The sequence below is a fragment of the Quercus lobata genome, chromosome 7 (assembly GCF_001633185.2).
Source record: "Quercus lobata isolate SW786 chromosome 7, ValleyOak3.0 Primary Assembly, whole genome shotgun sequence".
In the NCBI taxonomy this organism is placed as follows: Eukaryota; Viridiplantae; Streptophyta; class Magnoliopsida; order Fagales; family Fagaceae; genus Quercus; species Quercus lobata.
In genome coordinates, this window is record NC_044910.1 from 28847925 (window position 1) to 28871215 (window position 23291).

Sequence of the window (23291 nt, forward strand, 5' to 3'; positions counted from 1 at the left end):
ACTTATCTTTGTGTTATTTTGTTTTAGATAGCAATGTTATGACTTGTATAATTTTAAAATTATTGAATAAGTATTAATAAGTTTAACTGAGTTCATTCTTGATATAAGTGGTTGTGGGGCGCAAATGATTTATGGGCCAGGCCCCTCTACCCAGGGAGAGTCCAAAGGCCCAGGCCGAGGAGGATTATGGCCCAAGTTCAACGAAATAGCCTTTGGGTACTGCCGAGGGTAGTTCAGTCCTCGGCAGACCCACAGTACCTCCAAAGGGAAGGGTAAAAACGGTATAGGACTGGAACATGGAAGAAAGATCTAAAATATCCTGGGAAAGCTGCTGTTATTGCCATTTAATGTTCTGAACCCGACAGAGCCGCATTCTTTGGCTTTTACAACCATCCCTAACGACTTTGAGTATGGACCGATGGGACAAGTATCAATCTTGGAAAGTTTAACCCTACGCGTGGACGAAGGACAGTGGACGCGAGCTAGTATAAAAGGAAGAGTAAGTAATCTATAGGGGGGGTTGGGAAAAATGGCCAGAAACCAGAGCCTCCCAACCCACCTCCAGGAGAAAGACTCCAGGGGTGAAGGAAAACCGAAACTTGTATGTTCACCACGAAAAGCCCACTGCTTGTCAACCAAGGCCTAGCCTTCCAAACCCACGCTCTACAAATGATATTGTTAGGGGCCTTTTCACGCGCGAACCCGACACTGTTACGGTCCGCCACGAAACGCGTCCTTACAGTGGTGAATTCAAAATAATGCATTTTATATCAAGTAATTTGTTGCATGACTTTCCAAATGACAAATACATGTTGTTTTCTTTATAATATATATATATATATATATATATATATATATATATATATATTCATGTGAAAAATATGGGTCAACCCGATTGACCCGAACCCATTTTTAACCCGCTTAAGATGACTCGTTTTTGACCTGTAACTTGTTTGACCCCTAACCCGATTGACCTAACCCGCCCGTTTTGCCATGTCTAGATATTTTGTGTCTCTAGCATTTTCAGTTTAATAAAAACTAGTATGTTTTCAATGAGCTGACCATGCCAAATATTAAAAATTCAGGCTTGTTCAATAAATTTTATTGTGAACACAAGCCGAGCTGGAGATTACATATTCAAGTTGCCGAGCTGGAGATTACATATTCAAGTTTGGTTCATTTTCTTGTCCAACAATCTCAAACTTGTTTACAAGTTATTTGATTAACTTATTCTTTTTTCATATATAGTAAAATAATGATTAACTTCTTACCACTTCACAAATCTATGAATTTTATTATGAACAAATTGTTTATACTATCAATAAACTACAAATACAAATAATTTTATAAAAATATAATTTCATAAATAGTCAAATTGAGCTTGCATGTTCAAAAGTTTGGTTACAAACACATTATTATGTTTGAAGTTTGAGCTTGACTTATTTAATAGTCAAGCCTAAACTTGTTTTTGAGCTCGGCATGTTTGCTATATGAACAAAAGAACATTAACAAGCTCTTTCTTGAGCCGACCTCTAGTTGTTCATAAATAATTTGGTTCATTTATAATCCTACTCCTCAAACATGCTTTACCTAAGTAGAAGTTGTGTCAAGAGGAAATTTTCAAGGACAAAATGTCCATTTTACCTTCTTTGGGCTTTCCTCAATCCTGATCTTTCGATCAATATGGTGCAAACAAGATTTGAGAGCAATTTGGTTTTATGAGAATTTCCTTTCTATGCAATTAAGAGAATTTCCTTTCTATGCAAATCTAAAAAAAATACCTAGAATCACACAAGTAAAACAAGGGACAAATCTCAGTTAATAAATAAATAAATAAAAGAGAGAGAAATTTGTTTTATGTTGATATTCACTTTTTTGCAAATATGTACAATATTTACCACTTTTTGTGTGTTTACAATGTAAACCTATAAAAGTCTAATGCAAAAAGTGTATAATATAGAAAAAATATCTTTTTCTTTCAAATTTTTAACTTTACAAAACTTAATGTAAATACTCTTAAAAGACTTTAGATAGGTGACAAATTTTGGACTCAAGATTATTAATTCTGAGTTTTCTTTGCAACTTCTTCATTAAATACTTTTCTATCATCAAAACTTAGAATAAAATATAATATTGGGATGTGCACCTGCCCAACCTTATCCTTTTTTTTTCCCCCCCTAAGAAAGGAGCAAGAAAATACACAATGCATCAAATGCATGTTTCCTCCCTCTCACATGTAGGTGGACCCCACACGTGTGGGATCTACCTCCATGTGAGAGGGAGCCCGACCTTATCTTGTGTACGAGTCTTTAGCTTTTTATTTAATTATTTTGTCAAATGGACCATTTTTTTGTTTGGGTCTATTGTAGTCCAAAATATGTTTCTTCTATTTTACATAATTACATTTCAAAAATGCCCATATCAAATTATCTATTTTACATTATATTTTATTAAAATATTTTTTTATTAATTTTTTTATTTCTTTTCCAAATCCACTCTCTCTATAAATAAAGAAAATATTTAAAAACAAATTTGTATATGAACAGTAACTATGTATATTTGCACGATTACTGTAACTAGAATTGTATTTTGCACAATTTTACTTAAGTTAATGTGAGTGTATTTTGGAGTTGGTTGAACAAAACTTATGCTATTTTAAAAGGATTGATATAAATGCTTTTATATTTGTCCATTATAGTTTATGGCTTTATTACTTCCATCTAATAGTAAAATATTCATTCCCCAAATAATATGCATGTGATGAAATAAATCTTTGTTTATTAAAATATAGAAATCAGCTTGGTGGGGGCATATATTTCTTTCAAATTCGTTGGGTTCAAATGGAAGAATATTTGTTGTTTCTAATATTGAATTTTTTATGTTTGGTGGAGTCTTCTATAATTTGTTTTGTACTCGAACTTTGTGTATTTTAACCTAATGTTGTCGGCTAATAAGCCTAACATATCCCTATTTATAGATTGGGTCCATCGGGGAAACTAGAAATAAACTCAAAAGGTGATTCTCAAAAAAAAAAAGAAATAAACTCAAAAGGCAATTTCAGAGATTTCGATATTTAACAAATGTACATCAGGCTTTTAGAGGGTTGAAAAATCTTTCTTTAGTCAACATTTTCACCTTAGCTCTATTAAAACCCTGTAAATTAGTACCTGCTAAGATCTCTGTCGGGGGTGGGTGGCAGAGCAAGCAGCTAAGATCGCACTGGGTCTCGAGACTCGAGAGGGTTAAAATAAAAAACTTTCGAAAAATGCAAGACACCGTCATTTTTTTGGTTCTTAAATACCTTAAACGACATGCCTTTAACGTCAACAAATTAGTGCTCTAAGAAATATATATATATATATATATATATATATATTTATATGACAATAATTATTTTATGTATTTGATATTATGATATATCATCGTGTTCCTCACAATTGTTTTTGCACTGTGTTGGTACCCAAAAAGTTAGAGAGCCTAAAGGAACCAGACCAAGGGCCTTATATGAATATAAAAATGACCCATTGTTCTATGGAATACTCTTGTAAAAGAGGAAAAAAAATCATAAAGAATGGGCAATAAGGATGGATTGTAATCTCTTTGATTTACACCAGCCAATAAGGACATGTTACATGAGACTTTTACTTAAACTTATGGTAAAATCAATATATCCTAATACACCTAATAACATCTCAACAAACAAAAAAAACAAAACCTATTTCATGTTTCCCTAAAATCTCAATCCCTCTTCATTGTGAAAACAGAGATCTAATAAACCCTATTTATTTCCCTCCATTTATTTGTTATTATCATCATTAGTAGCAACATTATTCTTACTTTTATCATTATTTCATATAGCATATTTTACAATGCCCTCAGAAGGGTTATGTGGTGTGTAGAGGCAAAATAATATAGAATTAGAAGTTACAAGAGAAAAACCATTTAGTTTTTGGTTGTTCTAGTATTTCTAACTAGAATTAGTTATGTCTCATTCAGGCGTGACATTCTTTATATACTCCTTGAGATGTATCGGACATCATTGTGAAAGTAAAAAACATCACAGATCGGTGGAGACGCAGGAGCTGAAGAGGGGTTGAGATTTCAGGAAAATGTGAAATAGGTTTTGCTTTTTTGTTTGTTAAGATGTTATTAAGTGTATTAGGATATATTGATTTTATAATAAGTTTAAGTAAAAGTCTGATGTGGCATATCCTTATTGGCTGGTGTAAATCAAAGGGTTTATACTCCGTCCTTATTGAATTTAATCTTTTATTTTATGTATTTGATATTGTGATATATCATCATGTTCCTCACAATTGTTTTTGCACTGTGTTGATACCCAAAAATTTATAGAGCTTAAAGGAACCAGACCATGGGTCTTATATGAATATAGATGACCCATTGTTCTATGGAATACTCTTGTAAAAGAGGAAGAAAAATCATAAAGAATGGGCAAGAGCCCAATAATAAAATAGAAGAAGGAAGAAAGGGCCTTGAATAAGGTGCAAAGAAAAGGGTCCTCAAATGAGATCAATGAGAAAACCCAGTAAAAAAAAAAAATGTCTCATTAGGTTGCAAGACTATTGATGCAATAATTCCACTTCAAAAACTTTGAACTCTTTTAACTCAAATACAATGCAACCCACAAATGTACAAATATATGAATGTTAGTAGCAAGAAATTATGAAAATACTTGGTACAGAATATGGCAACACTAACAACTATCAAAAGTTACAAGGGACCGATTATTACTCTACGACGAGCATCTCTCTCCCTAGTAGGAGCATCTCTCTCCACCTCTGTGTGGCCTTTACCCATCACCTCCGTGTGATCTTCTTCTACCACCTCTGTGTGGTTTCTTCTCCACCTCCGTGTGGCACTCCTCCTAACTTTCTCACCTAAACCTGTTTTCCCTATCAATCTATCCTCTAAACTTAAAAGAACCCTAACCCACATTCCACAAACCCATTCCCACACAAGCTTTCTCAGGGTGGCCGTGGATCTCTCGGTGGCCGTGGGTCTCTCTGTTAAGCTAAAATTGCTTCCTCCTATCAACCTTCCCCTAAAACCCTTTAGACCAATTTCCGGCGAGTTTTTGCCCAGGGAGGCGTCATATTGGCTCACCTGTGAGTCGGGGCGGTTTTGTCTCGGTACAGAGGTTGGTCGGCTCTCTCTCTTTAGGCGGATTGTGTTAGAAAGTATGCTGTTTTCTCTTAGCTGAGACCATTCGGCTATTGCTCCTCTCTTTCTAGTCCGAGGGTCTGGTCTGCTGGCTCTGTACAGCGGGTTGCTCTGTCTTTTGTGGGTCTTGGTTGCTGGGATAATCCTATACCCATAACCAGTGAGGGGGTCGGCATCACTTTTGGCTGGGAACCAACTTCGGCAAGCTATGATTCTCCTTGCATGGAATTGCCGTGGCCTTGCCCAAGCTGAGTCGAAAAGATCTCTCAAAGCCATTGTAAATAAGGTATGTCCTAACTTGCTGTTCTTGTCTAAAGTTAAAATTAGTTCAAATCGAATCAAAGCTCTACTTTATTCATTGGGTTTCTATAAATTAGAATGTGTTGAACCAAGAGGTCTTAAAGGAGGCGTCATTTTGGGATGGAAAAATGGTGTAGATGTGGAAATTGTGATGTCTAATGATAATATGATTAATGGTCTTGTATTCTCGGATCCAATAAATGAACCATGGCTATTGTCTTTGATCTATGGGCCATGTGCAAGGTTAGAGAAACAAACCTTTTTGGAAGATCTTCAAAAGGTTGGGGAGTCTTTTGCTGGGGCATGGTTGTGTATGGGAGATTTTAACAACTTGTTGGGGCCAAGTGATAAGAAAGGGGGGAAACCATTTTCTTCATCTTCTACTGGGGGATTAAAAGGATTGGTAGACTCGGCTGGCTTAATTGATGTTAAATTTGTGGGGGCACCTTACACTTGGTCCAACAAACGCCTAGGCCTTGCCAACATAAAAGAAAGACTTGATAGAGCTCTAGTTAATACTAGGTGGACTGAAATTTTCCCAAGAGCGCTGCTGAAGCATTTTCCCTCAAATTCCTTTGATCATATCCCAATTGTTCTGTTCACTAAAGGAGAAGAAGGAAGTAGACCAAGACCATTCAAATTTGAAGAAATATGGACAAGAGAGGAGGCAAGTTATCTTGTGGTGGAGAATGCTTGGAGGCTCGATGCCCCTGGTTCCCCAATGCTTAGGCTATGCAAGAAGATCAAACAAGCTAAACTAGAGCTAAAACAATGGAATAGATCCTGCTTTGGCAATGTACAATCCAAAATTAAGGAGGCTTGGAAGAATTTAGACCAAATTCAATGCTTAGACCCAAATCCACAAAACTTGGAAAAGGAAGAAAATTTGTGTATGGTAATCCAAGAATTGTTGAAAAGGGAGGAAATATTATGGCGTCAAAAATCCAGAATCAAATCACTTACAAGCTTTGATCTCAATACAAGATTCTTCTATCTAAGTACAGTGATAAAGCGAAGAAGAAATTCCATTGATTTTATGAAGAAAGAAAATGGTGAGTGGATTTCAGGTTGGGAGGAGATTGGTCAATGCTTTCAAACCTTCTTTAATAACCTGTTCTCTTCTTCAACCCCAAACATTCCTTATGATCTTAATAATTTAATTCCAAGGTGCATTACCCCAGAAGATAATGAAATGTTGCTAGCCATGCCTTTGATGGAAGAGATCAAAACAACAGTATTTTCGATGGATTCTCATAAAGCTCCTGGGCCTGATGGAATGTCTCCCCTTTTCTTCAAACACTACTGGCACTTGATAGGTGGTGATGTTGTGAATGCAGTTCTAAGCTTCTTCCAAGGCGGTTGTATGTTAAGAGAAATAAATCATACCTTTATCACCCTAATCCCCAAGAATGAGAGGGCTGCCATGGTTAACCAATTCAGGCCGATTTCGCTCTGTAATGTGCTATATAAGATAATTTCAAAATTATTAGCAAACAGATTGAGACCACTCCTCCACAAGATGATATCTCCCTGGCAGGCTGCCTTCATTCAAGGTAGAAAAATACAAGATAATAGCATATTAGCCCATGAAATCATCCATGCTATGAGAAAGAAAAAAGGTAAGGAAAAGTGGATGGCAATTAAACTTGATATGGAAAAGGCTTATGATAGATTGGAATGGCCTTTTATTCTCAATGTACTAAGAAATTTTGGATTTGATGAGAGATGGATAAATTGGGTTTCAGAATGCATTTCAACTACCTCTTTTTCTATACTCATAAATGGCTCCCCATATGAATTCTTCCAACCACAAAGAGGTCTAAGACAGGGGGACCCTCTTTCCCTATTCCTATTTATCGTAGCAGCAGAAGTGCTATCCAAACTTTTGCAAAAAGCAGAAGAGAGTAAAAAGCTAAAAGGTATCAAGATTGCTAAGGGATGCCAACCAATATCTCATCTCCAATTTGCAGATGATTTGTTCATTTTTGGGAGAGCTAATGAAGAGAACATAAGGTCCATTAAAGAATGTTTATCCACTTACTCTTCTTGGTCAGGGCAGAAGATAAACACCCATAAATCTACCATGGTTTTTAGCAAAAATCTAACTAATTGGCATTCCAAACACTTGCTAGCTGGGAGTATGGGGTTGAAAATTGAAGGGGCAAAAGGAAAATATTTGGGGCTGCCAATGCTGATAGGAAAGTCAAAGAAAGGCACATTTCAAGAGGTGGTGGAAAGAGTGGAGAAGAAGTACCAAGGCTGGAAAGTTAAAATCCTCTCACAGGCTGCTAGAACCTCCCTAATTCGCATAGTTACCTCAGCCATGCCATCATATGTTATGTCCTTTCTCAAACTCCCAAAAGAAACAGCAAAGAAGCTTGATGTTTTAAATAGGAAATTTTGGTGGGGTTCAAAGGAGAATGGTTCCAGCTGCTGCATCCTGAAGAAATGGGATTCTATTTGCAAACCCAAGTCCATGGGAGGCCTTGGCCTCAGAAAAAGTGAAGATTTCAACCAGGCTCTTCTAACCAAACTAGCTTGGGAGGTCCAAAAAAATGAGGATAAGCACTGGGTAAAAATGTTTAGAAGAAAATATCTAAGAGGTGGAAGTTTTTCCAATACAAGGCCACCTTTACAAGCGTCTTGGATTTGCAAAAGCTTATTTAGTTGTATCAAGCTCATTAAGAAAGGCATGTGCTACAAAGTGGGAGATGGAAGATGTATTAACATATGGGATGACCCTTGGGTCCCCAAAGAACCAGATTTTAGGCCAAAACTCAAGGCTGGGGTGGCTACAAACATCTTGCTAGTAGCTGAGCTCATCCACCATGAATCAAGACAATGGGATAGGGAGAAAATTTTTGAGTTATTTGGGTCTCAGTCTGCTATAAGGATCCTCAATATCCACATTCCTGCTTTCCCAAAGTGTGATACCTTATGCTGGGGTCTTAGTCCATCAGGTGAGTTTACAGTAAAATCAGCATATATGTTAAAAATGCAACAAAGCAGCACCTCACTTGGGTCAATGCATGAAGAGCACTGGAAGATGTTGTGGAAGAGCAAAATGCATGAGAGGCTTAAGCTTCTTCTCTGGAGAATTGTCTGCAAATGTCTTCCGGTCCGGGAGATTCTTAGTAAAAGATTCCCAATTCCTAACATAAGCTGTCCAGTTTGTGGGGAAGAGGCTGAAACTGTCGAACATGTCTTTATACGTTGCCCCATCACAGTCCAGGCTTGGGCTAACTCAGTTTGGCCCCTAAACATGAATGTTTTCAAAGATATGAATATTGATCAGTGGATAAAGATCATAATAAATCCACTTGAAAAGTTAAAGATCCAAGGCAAAGAAGCAAGGGAGTTTTCTCTTTTTGCAACGGTGCTCTGTGACCAAGTTTGGAAGAATAGAAACCAAACAATGTGGGGAAACCAACCAGTAGACTCAATAAAGCTCTCCATCCAAATAAATAAGGTATTTTCTCAACACAAGCAAGCTTGGCTTTCTATTCTTGGGAATAAAGAGAACTCCCCCTCATGGAAGCCCCCTCCTCTTGGATGGATCAAATGTAACTTTGATGTAGCAGTGAAGCCTGATAAGGTGGTGCTGGCAGTGGTTTGCAGAGACAGCAACGGATCCATAGTAGCAGCTGATTCTCAAGAAGATTGCCCAGGTGAGCCCTTATGGGCAGAATCTAAAGCAGCTCTCTTAGCAGCTAGTTTGGCCTGCAAAGAAGGTTTTGCTAGAGTTGTGATAGAAGGAGATGCCCAATCAGTGATAAAGGCTATCCTAAACCCATCTACAACTCCTCATTGGTCCATCAATGTTATCATTGAGGATATCCGGCTGGTCCTTAACTCTTTTGTATGTTGGAATGCCTCCTTTGTATTTAGAGATTCTAACTGTGTAGCTCATTCCCTTGCCCAATGGGCTTACTTTTGTAATAGTTTTGGATCCCCCCCTCGCTCTGTTGTATCTAGCTTGGTGGAAGGTGGTGATGGCTAATTCTCCCCCCTTCCCCTGCTTTTGTTTGTTTCTGCTTTCTTTTTTGTGTTAATATATGTGTTATTCAGCAAAAAAAAAAAAAAAAAAAAAACAACTATCAAAAGTTGCATTTGGCACATGAGACAAGTAGGCCACAGTGATGGATCTTGTAAAACTTCCACCAATGTCGATTAACAATGACAAGAAAATCAGCGTTTCATTGATTTTGGAAATTTGGATGCAATTCAAAACAGTATCTGACAGTGGTACTACAAATTTTTAGTTTCACCCTTTCGCAATAAAAATAGCCATAACTCACTTCTCAACCTGACATACTCAGCAAATGCTCTTTTATTTACTTCGAGTTTATCTGGCAGAAACAACTTGGTCCCTGACTATGGTCACCACCAGGTAGAAAGCATTGAAAATCAAGTAGTTTGGATCAAACTGGATAAAAGGAAATTTAAAGAAAAGCAGCAATGCCTGAAAATTAACATCTGATGCTTGCTCACAATTCGCCATCCCAGAGTTCTTCAATTGTCTTGTAGGCACCAAAGGTTTCATGAGCATATATAGTACCCTTAATTAGCCTCTCCTGCTTGAATAAATACCAACACTATTGTCATTTTCACTTAAAGTGAAACCCTGTTTATTGTTTGTAAACAATTCACTAATTCTTTTGTACCTAATTTTCAAGAACAATTCCATTTAAAACAAAAAGAAATCAAGAACAACAAAAATGGTTAGCTAATAATCCATAAATCCATCTACACACCACATTTTGATCAAAGCATTTATCTAAAGGATATGATAACATAAGATTCAACTCCAAGCATTGTAAAAAACCAATGGCAGGAAGGTGTGTGCCATGTTATACCTATAGTGATGTTGTCAAACCAAGATTAATACAAATATATAAGAATAGGATACTTGCTTGCTTAATTTCAGAAAGCTTGGCAAACAAATCTTCAGGTATTGACCAGTCAAAAACATCTAAATTTTACTTGATCCTCGCCTTATTTTTGCTCTTAGGCAGTACACTATGACCCATTTGCACCCCCCAACGAAGAGCCACTTGTGCAGAAGTTTTCCCCAATTTCTCTGCAACTGTGAGGAGAATTGGATTCTTAAGGATCTCGTTATTGATAGTGAAGAGGATAAAATATAAGCCTGATGGGCCTGTGGTAATGGGCTTGACGGATTGGAATTGTTGGGCTGATATAGAGATGATCCAATGCTCATTGGAAGCCCATCGCTGAAGGACACAGTAAGAGCCCTTGATCTAAGGTCTCTATCGCTCATTGCCTAAAACGCCCTAGAATCCCAAAATGGAAATCCTAGCACAAGAGGGATTTTAGAAGATACGCACACTGAAAGTAGATCTCCTCTACAAGGAAAAACCTTGCTCACCACACTCGGAAATATTCAAGTAGAGTTCTATAAGGAAAAGACTTCCACACCAAGGAGGAATAGCCGATCATCTACTACTATAAAATCCCCAATACCCTCGCAAAAGAAGGTACGCATAATTTACCCTCTTTAGCACTCTAGAGTTGTGAGAATAAGTCTAACTTGACTTTTGGAGGGTATTTGGCTGGCACCACACCGGTGCTCTCTAAGGTATTCTGTTATTTTGTTGTGCAGGTTCACTTTGAGTCGCGAGTGCTGTGTGATCTATTGGTGATATTTTCGGCATTATCAGTTGGCGCCGTCTGTGGGAAACGTAGCACATTATCGCTTCTCGGACAAAAGAGTTACATGGTACTCACTCGCTCAATGGCGACCATTAACGACGTTCAAGAAGAACAAGCCTCCACGACAGCTCTGGAGAGACAGGTCAAGACGCTCGCCACAGCTGTGGAGCGCCTCACCAAACAAAACCACGACCTGGAAGAGCAGCTGAACCAGAAAAATGCGGCACCCAATAACCAAGGAGCAGATCAAGAAGGAACCAGCGCTGAAAGGAGGAATCAAGAGGGACCACAGGCTAGCAACGCCCCAAGCAGACCAGAACGACGGGACACGGGTCTTCCTTCTCTTGCAGATACGGCTCTGCCACCCATCATTGCGGAGATGCAGGCGATAAAGGAACAGATGGAAGTGATGATGAACGCTCTCAAGGGACGAGTGTCCAGTGACCTTGACGACCTTGTCAACCGGACTGACTCGCCATTTACCACCACCGTCAACTCCTTCCCCCTGCCAAGTAAGTTCTGAATGCCACATATGGATAGTTATGACGGGGTCAAGGACCCTCTAGATCACCTAGAGACATTCAAGACCCTGATGCACGTTCAGGGAGTGGCAGACGCAATTATGTGCAGGACCTTTCCTACAACCCTAAAGGGCACAGCAAGGATTTGGTTCAGCCGGCTAGCACCTAACTCCATCAGCACCTTCAAGGAGCTAAGCGCTCAATTTACTACGCACTTCATCGGAGGACATCGGTATAAGAAGTCCACAACTTGCTTAATGAATATCAAGCAGCGAGAAGAGGAAACGTTAAGGGCCTACATATCCCACTTCAATAAAGAGGCGCTCTCGATCGATGAAGCTGATGACAAGATACTTGTAGCGGCATTCACGAATGGGCTGAAGGGGGGTAAGTTCTTGTATTATACAAGAACGACCCAAAGACCATGTCAGAGGTGCTTTACAGGGCCACCAAATATATGAACGCTGAAGACGCGCTGTTGGCCCAAAGAGAAAGACCCAAGAAAAGAGAGAGGCAAGAAGACACGCGACAGGACCAGGGGCGGAAGAAAGGAAGGGTAGGAGACTGAAGGGAGGAGAGACGCCCTAAACCCATGGGGGGGAAATTCACAAGTTTCACCCCATTAATCGCCTCGATAGACCAAGTCCTAATGCAAATTAAGGACGAAGGGGCCCTGACGTTCCCTGGAAAGTTGAAGAGTGATTCCAACAAACGATCTAGGGACAAATATTGCCGCTTCCACTGTGACCATGGTCACAACACAGCCGATTGCTACGACTTAAAGCAGCAGATTGAAGCCCTTATCCGATAAGGAAAGCTGCAAAAGTTCGTCAGCAAGGAGAGAACAGATCCACCCCCACAAGAATAGTACCCCCGGCGAGAGAACGAGCGACCAAGACCCCTCATAGGGGACATAAGGATGATAGTCGGAGGAACAGCTGCAGCCGGGTCTTCAAAAAAGGCTCGCAAAACATACCTCCGGATGGTACAGAGTGTTCAGTTGACGGGCACCGTGCCGAAGATAGCAAGAAGAGAAGGCCCCATTATCGGGTTCTCAGAAGAAGATGCATGACGCCTACACCATCCACATGACGATGCTCTCGTCGTCAGTATGCAGGTAGGAGACTACAACATGCACCGGGTGTTGGTCGACAACGGCAGCTCAGCCGATATCTTGTATTATCCGGCGTTCCAGCAAATGAGGATTGACAAGGAGCGATTAATGCCAACGAACGCCCCGCTCGTTGGTTTCGGAGGAAGCCGGGTATTCGCTTTGGGCGCGGTCACGTTATCCGTGACGGTAGGCGATTACCCCCAGTAAATCACCAAGGACGTAACATTCTTAGTGGTCGATTGCTCGTCTGCCTATAACGCTATCGTCGGACGACCCACGCTCAACTCATGGAAGGCGGAAACCTCAACTTACCACCTGATGATCAAATTCCCTACGAATTATGGAATAGGAGAGCTGCGCGGAAGTCAAATGGCCGCACGGGACTGCTATGTGGCCATGATGGAGATGGAAGACCAAGTCCAGGCCTTGAACATAGAAAAGCACCGAACGGTGACGGAACCAACGGAGAAACTAGAGGAGATATCTCTTGACAGCTCCAATTTGGATCGAACAACCAAGATCGGAACGCTTGCTAACCCTGCAATCCGTCAAGAGCTCATAACTTTCTTGAGGAGCAATCAAGATGTGTTCGCCTAGAGTCATGACGACATGCTAGGAATAGATCCCTCGGTCATGATACACAAACTGAATGTGTTGCCCTCCTTTTCACCCATCCGACAGAAGAAGAGAGTGTTCACCCCGGAACGAGACCAAGCAATAGAGGAAGAAGTCCGCAAACTACAAGAGGCAAGCTTCATTAGGGAAGTCTACTATCCCGATTGGCTGGCGAACGTAGTAATGGTTAAAAAAGCAAACAGCAAGTGGCGGATGTGCGTGGACTTCACCGATTTTAACAAAGCGTGTCCCAAAGATAGCTATCCCCTTCCAAGGGTCGACGTCCTAGTAGACTCGACGGCTCAACACCAATTACTAAGCTTCATGGACGCTTTCTCAGGTTATAACCAGATCCGCATGCACGAAACTGATCAGGAGAAGACTTCGTTCGTGACCAGTCAAGGACTCTTCTGCTACAAAGTAATGCCATTCGGCCTAAAAAATGTGGGTACATCGTACCAAAGGCTGATGAACAAGATGTTCGCACAGCAAATCGGGAGAAATGTCCAAGTCTATGTCGATGACATGCTAGTGAAGAGCTGAAAGGAGGAAGATCACCTGGAAGACCTAAGAGAAACATTCGGCACGCTTCGATCCTATAACATGAAGCTCAATCCGGGAAAGTGCACCTTCGGCATGACGGCGGGAAAATTCCTATGATTCATGGTATCTCAAAGGGGATTGAGGCCAACCCGGACAAGATCCGAGCCATAATAGAGATGGCTCCCCCGAGAAATGTGAAGGAAGTGGAAAGCCTCAACGGCAAGATAGCGACATTAAATAGATTCGTGTCGAGAGCCACAGACAAGTGCCTGCCCTTCTTTCGCATGTTGAAGAAGTCTTTCGAGTGGACGGACGAATGTCAGCGAGCATTCGAGGAGTTAAAAGCCTATCTATCTTCCCTACCGCTGTTGAGCCCCTCGCAACCAGGTGAGGAACTCTTCCTCTACCTAGCTGTCTTCCCTGTCGCAGTCAGCGCAGCGGGTGCTCCGCGGTGCCGAAGAAAGATACCCACCTATGGAGAAACTTGCCTTTGCATTAGTCACGGCGGCTCGCAAGCTCAAGCCATACTTTCAAGCCCATACGGTGAACGTAATGACCGATAAGCCCTTGCGAAGGGCGATGAGCAATCCTGAAGCTGCAGGTCGACTGACGTTGTGGGCTATAGAGTTGAGCGAATTTGATATCAAGTACCGCCCACGGACAGCCATCAAAGGACAGATCGTAGCCAACTTCATAGCAGAGTTTACTCATGACGAAGACAAGGGGGCAGAAGAGTTCCCTCAATGGAGCATATATACTGATGGATCATCCAATAGACAAGCCGAAGGAGCCGGCATCGTACTGCTGTCACCTGAAGGAGACAGGATTGAATGTATGGTCTGTCTTGACTTCCCCACCACCAACAATGAAGCAGAATACGAAGCAGTAGTAGCAAGCCTCGACCTCGCCAAAGCCACAGGAGCCGCGAGCGTAGTCGTTTACTGTGACTCTCAGGTCGTGACCAATTAAGTGAACGGAGATTATGAATGCAAGGGTGAAAGGATGAAGAGATACCTTGATCAAGTAAGGGCAAAAATCGACGACCTAGAAGCCAAGATCATCCAAATCCCCAGGGGAGAAAATGAGCTCGCCGACCGCCTAACCAAAACCACTTCAGTAGAGCATATGATAACCCCGAATAATGTACTCTCTTTTGTTCAGCTTTCTCCACTAATAGATCCCGGCAACATGCAGGAGATATGCTCCGAAAACACCTGGACCACACCGATAGTTTCATACTTAAAGAACGGGGCATTGCCAGACGGAAAGGAGGCAGCAAGAAAACTAAAGGTCCAGGCGGCAAGGTTCGTCTTGATAAAAGACATCCTGTACAAAAGAGGTTTCTCCCGTCCGTATCTAAGATGCCTGGGTGCCAAAGAGGTAGACTACGTGATGAGGGAGGTACACGAAGGAATCTGCGGGAACCATTCTGGGTCGAGGTCGTTGGTACACAAGTTGGTGCGAGCTGGGTATTACTGGCCGACCATGCAGAAGGATGCCGAGGCTTATGTTAAAAGCTGTGACAAATGCCAAAGATTCAGCAATATTATCAGGAAACCAACCGAAGAACTGACCTCGATGACGGCTCCATGGCCGTTCGCTCAGTGGGGATTAGACATTATGGGACCTTTCCCAACAGCGGTACGACAGCTGAAGTTCTTGGTAGTGGGTATTGACTACTTTACAAAATGGGTAGAAGCGGAAGCTTTGGCCACCATTACGGAGAAGAACATAAGAAGTTTTGTCTGGAGGTGCATCATATGCAGGTTTGGTATTCCTAGAGTCCTTGTCTCAGATAACAGGAGGCAGTTCGACAACGACTACTTCCAGGATTTTTACTTACAGCTAGGGATAAAGAACCACTACTCATCCCCCACCCATCCTCAGGCTAATGGCTAGGTTGAAGTTACGAACCGATCCTTACTTAAAATTATCAAGACTCGGCTCGAAGGGGCAAAGGGCATATGGCCTGAAGAATTGCCGAGCATATTATGGGCATACAGGATGACGGCAAGGACTCCAATAGGAGAGACACTATTCCGACTTACGTACGGGAGCGAGGCAGTCATCCCGGCTGAAGTTGGGCTCACAAGTTACAGGTTTCATAACCATGACGAGAGCAGGAATGACGAAGCAATGTGGCTACAACTGGACCTGATAGACGAGATTAGGTCGGCGGCGGAACAAAGGCTCGCTAGATACCAGGATTGCATGGCTAAACACTACAACTCTCGGGTCCAACACAGAGACTTCCAAGTAGGAGACCTCGTACTCAGGAAGGTCATGGGTGCCATTAGAGACCCTACACAGGGAAAGCTCGGCCCCAATTGGGAAGGACCTTACCAAGTTACGTCATGGCAAAGAAAAGGCACCTACCACCTGGAGACGATAGACGGAAAGAAGCTGCCACATCCATGGAATGCCGAGCACTTGAGAAAGTACTACCAGTAGTAGTAACACGGCGAACAACAACGATCCCCCAATTGACCAGTTTATTTAAGCTTTTTAATTATTAGTTTTTCTTCAACTATTTTTGCTACAATTTTTTTGTGCCTTTTTAAGCCCAAGGGGGCAGGTACTTTTCCTTACGCATTTCTATTAAGAAGAATAATCAGATACAGTTTTGATTTTCTACATGGATTTTTTATTATTATTAGTGTCCACAAAGTGGACGGATCATCCCAAGATGATGACGACTTAAAGTCCAAAATGGACGGATACAAAATAAGTCCACAAAGTGGACGGATCATCCTACGAGGATGACGATTTGAAGTCCAAAATTGACGGACACAAAATAAGTCCACAAAGTGGACGGATCATCCTAAGAGGATAACGACTTAAAGTCCAAAATGGACGTAGACAAAACAAGTCCACAAAGTGGACGGATCATCCTACGAGGATGACGATTTGAAGTCCAAAATGGACGGATACAATACAAGTCCACAAAGTGGACGGATCATCCTACGAGGATGACGATTTGAAGTCCAAAATGGACGGATACAAAATAAGTCCACAAAGTGGACGGATCATCCTAAGAGGATAACGACTTAAAGTCCAAAATGGTCGTAGACAAAACATGTCCACAAAGCGGACGGATCATCCCAAGAGGATAAAAATTTAGTCCAAAGTGGATGGATATAATGCAAGTCCACAAAGTGGACGGATCATTCCAAGAGGATAAAAATTTAGCCAAAGAGGACGGATATAAAAGCAAGTCCAAAAAATGGACGGATGAAAATTTAAAGTTCAAAGTGGACGTATACAAAACATGTCCACAAAGTGGACGAATCATCCCAGGAGGATGAAAATCTAAAGTCCAATGTGGACGGATACAAGACATGTCCACAAAGTGGACAGGTCATCCCAAAGGATGAAAATTTAACTTAGACGGATACAGAACATGTCCCAAAGGTGGACGGATCGTCCCAAGAGGATAGAAATTTCATGGCCAAAATGGACAGACTTGAAACTATCCCACAGGGTGGACGGGTCTCTGAAAAGTGAATTCTTCTAACAGAAACCATCCCCATACATGTCGGACCAAATAGTAACAAATAAATGGACGGGTGTAAGTAGGTCCCACAATAACAGAATTCAAGTGCAAAATTAAAAAGTTCAAAAAATTAAAACATTCAACATATAAAACGGAGTGAACGGATGCATTCGACAAAAAAATAAGCCCTTAAAAGGCAATGTTTACATATCATCAGCAACGGATGAAAATTGTTCTCCAAGTACATAAAAAAAAAAAAAAAAAAAAAGAAAAAAAAAAAGGGAAATCTAGCTACTAAACTTGGTCCTCATTAACGACGGACTGAGGGACCGCATCCGTATCAGGCTGAACTTGTGCAACTTTTGCTGGTGCTGACTCCCCGTCACCAAGGTCATCGTCATCAGCAAAGAGGTCGTCTGTATTCTCTGAAGCAGCAGGCATGACGGATGTCTAAGCTGGGTCTTCGACCTTGAACTTTGAAACGTCCAAGTCCGAATAAGCTTGCTTGACCTGGCGGATGGCATCCTCGAAACCTTGAAGGAAAGAGTCACCTAGTTCAGAAATCAGGGCGTCGGAGTCACGGTACTCACGAACCGCAATGTCCTTAGCCTAACGGACTTCATTTTTCAGGTCTTCTATCTCCTTGTCCTTGCTCTCAAGAGTCTTCTTTGCCTCTTCTGTCACCTGTTCAAGATTTTTCCTTACCTTCTCTGAAAGTTCAAGCTTCCTCTTCATCTTGGGTTTCCAATTTCGCAACTGATTAAGCTCGTCCTCCATCTGCTCCGCTTTCGCCCGTACATGATCCAGGGCCGTCTCATGGCTGAGGCACCGTCCCATCAGCCCGTTCATCATGACCATCGCCTAAAAAATAATAATAATGGTAGTTATGAAATGAAGTGTGGACAAAAAAGAAAAGTAATTAGCATTGGTGAATTAGACGGACTGTCTTACCTGTGTAATAGCAAAAAGGCCCGTCTCACCCATGGCCTTCGTCGAATGGTTGCCTAGGTCTTCATAATCCTCCGCCGACATAATGGAGGAAATCTGTTCTAAGGCATGCTTAGAATCCTCCTGAAGAAGGACGGGCGGCTTCTCTTGATCCTTCGACGGCCCCTTCATGAGGCTCTTGCAGACCCCATGCTTGATTGGAGTGGCCGTCTTCGGAGGCTTCGTCATAAGTCCCACGACGGGTTCCAAGGACACTTTGGCCTTCTTGGCCTGACGGCCCCCTTTGGGCTGCGTTTTCCTCTTGACGGATGGATTGCTTGGGTCCATCACAGGGGGAGCAACATCGCCGGTCTTCTTTGCAGCTTTGGATCTGATCAAAGCTCTCCTCTTGGTGTCGTCCATTTCTGAAAAGTGGATGGGAATATTAGTTATCAAAATAAGATACGTAACTTATCAAGAAGAGGATGACGGACTTACGCCTTCTAATCTGTTCCTCGTACTTGACAGCAGCTGGTGTTGGTTCTGGTCCGTCACAATACCAATGGATGGTCTTAAGTGACACCAACTTCGCCCAAGTCCTTTCCTCCGGCTGGGTCTTTGAGAAATTTTTTTCAAGGAAGGCGAACTCCTTAATGTCCACTTGGGGGCGTCGTCTAATTGCAAAGGAGGAAGGACGGTTAAATTGTTTTAAAACATACATAATGAAATAAAATTAAATTTTTAGGACGGTCCATACTAGACGGGTGTAATATGCCCCAAGTGGTGTCAACGGGCATGCAATCCGTGTCCCCTGGACGACACATTCAACCGTCACCCTCTAGAAAGAAGTAACGGCTCTTCCAATCCCTATTTGAGTCTGGCGTGTCATAGATGACCTTCAATAGCGGACTCTTGGGGACGAAGCTATATATTCCCCTGGACCTATCAATTTCGTCCGGACGGTAGCAATGAAGGAACTCCCTAACCGTCAGCCTCTTGGCGCCGTCGGACATTATGTCGTATAGAATTTCCATCGCTATGAAGACCCTCCAGGCATTAGGGGAAATCTGGTTCACGGATAGTTCCAAATATCGAAGGAGCTCACAGTGAAGCGAACTCAATGGGAACCTGAGTCCGGCCTTCAACATTTGCTCATATACCCCGACACCCTCTACCCCTTCATAATAGCATCTCTCTGATTTATGGGGTAGACGGATGGAAATATTGTCTGGAATTTGATAGTTATCCCTAAATGTTTTGAAGTGCTTTTCTTTTATAACAGACGTGAAGTAATTCACCATCCACTCTGGTAGCATGACGAACTCCTTGAGCCCATCAGCACCAACGGCGGATCTAACAATCTGTTCCTCACCATCATCAAAGCCCTCTTCTTGTTCAACCACCTCTGTGTCCTCATATGTTGAGGACGAGGAGGAGGAAGACGGACTCCTATCATCAGCTGGACTATCTTGTTCTTTGTGACCGGACGGATATACTTCCTCGTAATCCAGCCCGTCACAAACAACCGACTGATTACTGGATGCACTAGACATTTCTTACACGAAACGACAAAAACCTAAGACTCTGACGGGTCTATATATTCATAACGGGTGTGGATAGTAAGGTAAATTAAAACAAATTTGGTCTTGGAAAGAAGAACACTTACCAATTTTATGAATGAAAGGAGGAAGTACAGCGCTGACGATCGAAGCAACTAGACGGTTCAGCCTCTGACAAAGTATGACGGATGAGTTCTGACAGGTGTGACGGATGAGCTCTGACAGGATAATTTCTGTTGAAATTGGAGAAATGAGAAGGAACACTCCCTTATTTATAAGGAAGATGCACGGAAGCCGAAGCGATGCTTTGATCTGAGATAAAACCCAATCAAATTACGACGCGTGTCATCATCATTTATGACTTTCTTATAGCCTGTCAGTAGTTGGTATGGTCGACGGTTTCCTCGCTTGCACCGTCATCTTAACTTGCATGAATCCGTCAACCCATTGTAACTGTAACCTTAAAACCTCTGCTTTAAGTCTCATTGGTCTCATTCCGTCATAAAAAATTATCCGTCACGCCCTTACCTTAGGGTCGTCACCCCATGGTTCCTTTCTAAACTGACGGACCCTTGGGGTGAAGGGGGCAACTGAAGAGGATAAAATATAAGCCTGACGGGCCTGTGGTAATGGGCCTGAAGGATTGGAATTGTTGGGCCGATATAGAGATGATCCAATACTCATTGAAAGCCCATCGCTGAAGGACACAGTAAGGGCCCTTGATCTAAGGTCTCTATCGCTCATTGCCTAAAATGCCCTAGAATCCCAAAATGGAAATCCTAGCACAAGGGGGATTCTAGAAGATACGCACACTGAAAGTAGATCTCCTCTACAAGGAAAAACTTTGCTCACCACACTCGGAAATATTCAAGTAGAGTTCTATAAGGAAAAGACTTCCACACCAAGGAGGAATAGCCGATCATCTACTACTACAAAATCCCCAATACCCTCGCAAAAGAAGGTACACATAATTTACCCTCTCTAGCACTCTAGAGTTGTGAGAATAAGTCTAACTTGACCTTCGGAGAGTATTTGGCCAGCACCACACCGGTGCTCTCTAAGGTCTTCTGTTATTTTGTTGTGCAGGTTCACTTTGAATCGCGAGTGCTGTGTGTCCTATTGGTGATATTTTCGGCATCATCAGATAGTAGCCGTACTACCAGGGGAACCCAATGGTGCATATCCCTGCAAGACAAAAAATCAGCATTAGCCATTAAGTAACTTGGAAATGAAGTTTCCAAAATCACATTAAAATGAAAACAGGTCTGTTTTGTTTCTGAAGCTCTTGCCATCAGTCTATTCTGCATAATTTAATAGCAAAGATCCCGTTTCCGTTTCTATTCAAGGCTTCAAGCACAAAAAATTATAATCCACTTTATATCAACATACTTACAGACAGGTGAACTCCTTTAGCTTTACAAAATGTATGTAGTTTTGGCTGCTGCCAAACGGGGTGGCACTCCACTTGGTTAACAGCTGGAGGCACACGTGCTATCTCCAACAGATCCCCAAGTTTCTTTGAAGAGAAATTGCTAACTCCAATAGCTCGAGCCTTCCCCGAATCATAGAGTGCCTCCATTGCTTTCCATGTACCCGGAATGTCAGGTTGGGTAAGATTTTCAGGTTTGTTGCCAACGGACCCCTTTTTCATGCTAACTGGCCAGTGGATCTTTAGAAGAAATTAGAACTCTTATCAATGAAATACATTAGCAAAGTCCTTAAAAGTTTATTTAAATTTTGGCACTCTTAAGTGTGGCATACATACTAGATACAGATCCACATAGTCAAGTTGCAAGTCCTGTGAAGTTTTATCTAATGCCTTTGGTACATCTTCTGGCACGTGATCAGTACCCCTGCAGATAGTTATAGTTCAAATTAGATAATAAAAAGAGTAGAAAAAAAAATGCAGCTTATTTAAATTTTCATCAAAGAAACCTTAGTACAGTTTGCAGTCATATAATTTTTAGAACAAACCAGAGTTTGGAGGTGATCCATAAGTCCTCACGCTTAACTAGACCATCATCAAACAGCGTCTTTAAAGCTGACCCAATCTACACGCACCAGAAGTTCGGTCATAATATGATTCAGACTTCATAGACAAATATTGACATTCCTAAAGAACAGTTCTAAAGACGCATGTAAATATTCACTCAAAGCACATAGATGAGAACATAAATAAAATAGAGAATAAATGTCAGGTTTTTTCATAAAAATTGCCAATGAGAGTTGCATAGCCAATTTCTATACCTAAGGACTATGTATGACCTTTCATCAGTTTATCCCACTTATATATGGTGGATATTTCCTGAGATTATTTTATTTCTTGTTCTTGATCATATTAAGAAACTAACGAGGATAACAGATACACATCCTACTTTTTGTTTCCTGTATTAGCTACCAAACTTTTGCACTGTCACAATCACTTAGATGCGAAATTATTGTAGCACTGAAATCTGAATCTACGAGCTCCCTACAAAGTCTGAAATAATAAATAAATAAATAAAATTCATTTTTAACGTTCCCCCACTTTTGGGTATGACTTAGAAAATATCAGGAGTGAGCTATGCCAAGAAAATGAGAGAGACTACTGAAGATGATAAAATATAGAGCCTGATGGGCCTACCTTAATGGGCCTGACGGATTGGAACTGTTGGGCCTGTGTAAAGATGGTCCCACGCGCTTTGAAGGCCCATCGCTGACAGACATAGTAAGGGCCCATGATCCGAAATCTCTATCGCCTAGAAAAGCCCTAAGATCCGAAAAGGGAAAGCCTTGCTCACCACGCTTTGGAGAATTTGTATTAGAGTCCCACATTGGAAATATCTGGAGGTCAAGAAGAAAAGCCAACTCCACTATAAAAGGACTAACACTTTCGCGAATCAAGGTACGATTAATTGACCCTCTCTAGCGCTCTAAAAGTGAAGAGACGAATTCTGACTTGACCTTCAGAGAGCGTTTGGCCGGCACCACACAGGTGCTCTCTAAAGGTTTTCTTTCGATCGTTCTTGTTGTGCAGGTTCGCTTTGAGTCGCGAGTACGGTGTGACCTATTGGTGACAATTTTCAACGTCATCAGTTGGCGCCGCCTGTGGGGAAACGTGTAGCACTTCACCGCTTCCTAGACAAAAGAGTTACATGGTACTCACTCGCTCAATGGCAACCACGAATGACGTTCAAGAAGAAGAAGCCCCTACGACTGCCCTTGAGAAACAGGTCAGGACGCTCGCCGCAGCCGTGGAGCGCCTCACCAAACAAAACCACGACCTAGAAGAGCAGTTGAACCAAAAGAATGCGGCGGTCAATAACCAAGGAGCGGATCAAGAAGGGACCAACGCTGAAAGGAGAAATCAGGACGGACCACAGGAG

At 41.7% G+C, this 23291-nt stretch overlaps 1 pseudogene; it reads right to left on the reverse strand.

The window, feature by feature from the left end:
* Positions 1-9874: 9874 nt before the first annotated feature.
* LOC115951850 overlaps positions 9875-23291 on the reverse strand; it is a 23072-nt pseudogene continuing 9655 nt past the window's right edge.